The sequence below is a fragment of the Etheostoma spectabile genome, chromosome 8 (genome assembly GCF_008692095.1).
Source record: "Etheostoma spectabile isolate EspeVRDwgs_2016 chromosome 8, UIUC_Espe_1.0, whole genome shotgun sequence".
Classification (NCBI taxonomy): Eukaryota; Metazoa; Chordata; class Actinopteri; order Perciformes; family Percidae; genus Etheostoma; species Etheostoma spectabile.
Window position 1 is genome coordinate 32,058,336 of NC_045740.1, and position 3,362 is coordinate 32,061,697.

General features: G+C 42.4%; 3 protein-coding genes across 4 annotated transcripts in view; 1 reads left to right on the forward strand and 2 right to left on the reverse strand.

Annotated features, from left to right (window-relative positions):
* Positions 1-3,362, reverse strand: part of LOC116693433 (uncharacterized protein KIAA0513-like) — a 453,101-nt gene that overhangs the window by 265,775 nt on the left and 183,964 nt on the right. The gene's annotated exons all lie outside the window — the stretch shown is intronic.
* LOC116693434 (uncharacterized protein KIAA0513-like) overlaps positions 1-3,362 on the forward strand; it is a 453,088-nt gene that overhangs the window by 237,592 nt on the left and 212,134 nt on the right. The gene's annotated exons all lie outside the window — the stretch shown is intronic.
* Positions 1-3,362, reverse strand: part of LOC116693371 (zinc finger protein ZFPM1-like) — a 143,751-nt gene that overhangs the window by 58 nt on the left and 140,331 nt on the right. The gene's annotated exons all lie outside the window — the stretch shown is intronic.

A 3,362-nucleotide genomic window follows, 5' to 3' on the forward strand; every position in this document is an offset into this window, starting at 1 on the left:
CGTGCAACCGAGTCAAAGCTAAATTCATCCAGGAAAACTTGAATATGTGGTTTAATCCCTTATCCTGGTTTTGTGCAACAGGCCCCAGGTGTGTGATTTGACATGCCAAATCACTATTGGTCAAAAGATGAATGACAGTCCAGCTGAGCAGTCAATGTCCCCCGATACCACAGCGGTGTCCCCCGATATCACAGCCGTGTCCCCCGATATCACAGCGGTGTCCCCCGATATCACAGCGGTGTCCCCCGATATAACAGCGGTGTCCGCTGATATCACAGCAGTGTCCGCTGATATCACAGCAGTGAGGAACTTCTCTAAACTCGATTTTAATTCAAAAAAAGAACTAATAGCAAGATGGACTCGAGGTCCCATGCGTTCGTGTTGCAGTGCAATACAGTGAGATTAAATGTGAAATGCTTTTTTTTCAATATATTATAAATTAATAGATGCAAAGTTACCAGTACAGTAAGGATCACTTAAGCTGTTTAGGGCCCTGACTTAATTAATTGAAGCTGCCACCCAAATTGCATTCAGATTGCGATTGACAAAGTGGTCCTTTCCCCCCAAATCTAAGAAACGGAACAAGCTGGAAACATAACACTGACAATCAGCGTATTAAAGTGTTAGTGACTGTGGCAATGTGAGCTCCTCATTCATTGATTGTTCACCCCATCTGTCCATTCCCACAACTGGAACCCAATGTAAAGTGTAGGATTTTTTTAAAACACAAGTTGCTGGTTGATTTGTGGGCTCTCTTTGTTTTGGACAGCACTGTACCAGACCCTCTTTCTACTAGTGTTTACATATGTGCCGCCTATCTCTCTCAGTTCAAAGGAGGAGAAGGTCACAGAGTCAGTCAACTAGTCACAAATTAAGTAACAAGTGCTGGAAATTCCTTTGAACTTACTTTAACTGCACTGTGTTGTATAAAATGTGCTGAAGTTTTAGTTTTAGGAGTTCTTTTGTAATCTATTTATGTTATTCAAACTTTTCCCCATCTAAAGTCCGTCACCTTGAAGGTCTTTCTGAAGATTTAACCCTCACATTTTCTAGTTGATAATATGTTTTCTCAATGATCCTCTTATGTCCAAAACAGAGAAAATCACAATGAATGTCAAAACTTTAATTTCGATATTTTTCATTCCATTGCAGTTCCATTACACTCTTATCCAAACATGCATGGGAAATAAAAAAGTTCTGAGAGCCACTGATGGAGAATGTGTGTACTTTATTTCTAGTGGCTTCAATCTTTTACCCTACACGCACAATGATGTCATCTGTCCATGGGTGGAATCCTTGACTTTTGTAGGTGCTTGATTCCCATATAGTCACTAAAATCACTTCCTTTCATAAGAAAGTTTCCGTGTGCTGTTTCTGTGTGATACTCTTAATAAGCTGAGTGATCTCAGCTTTTCTTTTAAAAGTTAATGCAGCACTATGTCCTGTAAGAAGAAAAGTCTGCTCAAGATCCAAGGCTCCTCAATAATGGCAAAGTGCAGAACACTGGTACCTTTAGTTTGCTGGACTAAAATAATTAATGCATATTCCAAACAACTTCTCCACCCTGTATATATCCTTCAGTCATGTATGTGAATTAATGTCCTCCTTGTATTTAGTTGTGTACTGGCAAGCCCAGATACCAATGACATTATGGGCACAGGCCCAGGGGCCCATGCGAAGTCTGGGTATTATCCATCAATAAAAACATTGTTTACAAAAAGTGAAGTCTCGTCATTGTGTGTTGTGTATGTCTGTTGGATGATAGGAGAAGGCCGCATGCACTGTGTAAGTGGCCAATGGTATAGGTAGTGTGTGGGCGGGTTTACTGATTCAAGATCAGTTTTCTAAGAACAATTTTGATGAATAAAAATTTGTAACAGATCCTCGGTCAGATTGGTTGTATCAGCGACTGAAAGTGGGAAAAGGAAGCGAATAAGAGCTTTTTTAAAAAATGTCCCAAATAAATAGTTTTTAAAAAGTGCCAAGAATGATGGGAGGAGGATGTCGAGCTAGCCAACGTTGCCTTCTACCAGCTAAGCTCAGCCCACAGCTAACAGGTAGTTAACGTTACCTTTGACAAATTTATTTTTTTTAAAGATTATTTTGATAGGACAGCGGTGTGAAAGGGAGAAAAGGAAGACATGCAGGAATCGCGGGTAAACTCTCGTCGAGGCATAAACCTCCAGTGACGTGCGTGATGCAGTAAAGGGTAGGCGCTTGAGTTATGAAATCGATTACCTCATTTATTGTTTAGGCTAATTCAAAACTTTACGCACAAGCGCGGCACACGTGGTCGATAGCAAGACATTTCCAATTAATCTTCATCAAATCAATCTAATGTAATTATATAACACTTTACAGCAACCAGCAGCTACGGTGCTTACCGAATGAGTAAAAGGACGTCATCCAATAGAAAGAGTGAACTAGAGAACGTAAATCAAAAGGTCCAAAGAAACAAAGAATGAAACGTGCCCACCACGCTACTTATAAAGCCTGATTCAACAGATATGTCTTGAGTTTGGACCTAAAAGAGAGCCCATCTGTAACATTGTTAGTATCGGGGGGGGGTAACTTGTTCCAGAGTCTCGGACCAACTCAAAAGCCTGACCCCCCCCCCCCCCCCCCACCGTTATACCTGGACCTTAGGACTTCTAACCAGCTGATTTGAAGACCGCATGACAGTGTGTTCCCGCAAAGTTAAGTTTCAGACAAATACTCTGGGTGACACATTCTCTCTCCTCTCCCTCTCTCTCTCTCTCACACACACACACACACACACACACACACATTAATGTCCAGCACAGAATGCAGTTATGAAACCATCTTTGTTCTAATTATTGCACAGCGCCCATTAGTTTGTCAGTCCCAGTCAGCAACAATGAAAACACACACTGCTCACTGAACCTGAAGGCAGGTGGCAGCAGCATCAGTTCATCACACTAAGCCCAAAATAGTTTCTGACTTACCAATCGTAGATTTGTACATAAAATCCATCCCGCTTTCTCGTGAAGGCGTCGATCCAGCGTTGTAAAACTCTCTTTACAGCGCTTTAGTTTGCATCGTCTCTGACTCGCGAGGGCTGAAGACGGCTGGCCCGGTCCGGTTCCGACTGGATGTTTTGATCCGTTTCAGGGTGGAAAATGTGCGAAGCTGTGTTGCCGGTATTATATGAGCTGACGTTTTCCTGCTTGTTAAAGCTGCGGGCAGGTTGCTCAGATCCAGGACCCCGTAGAGGTCCAGCCGCTCACTGTTAGCACGCCACATAGCCACAGCTTTTCTTCCATACCAGTCAGTTTGAAACGATGCACGAGTATTTGTCCCTTTGCTGCAGTAGTCCATTTAAGGCTCGTAGACCTCCATCT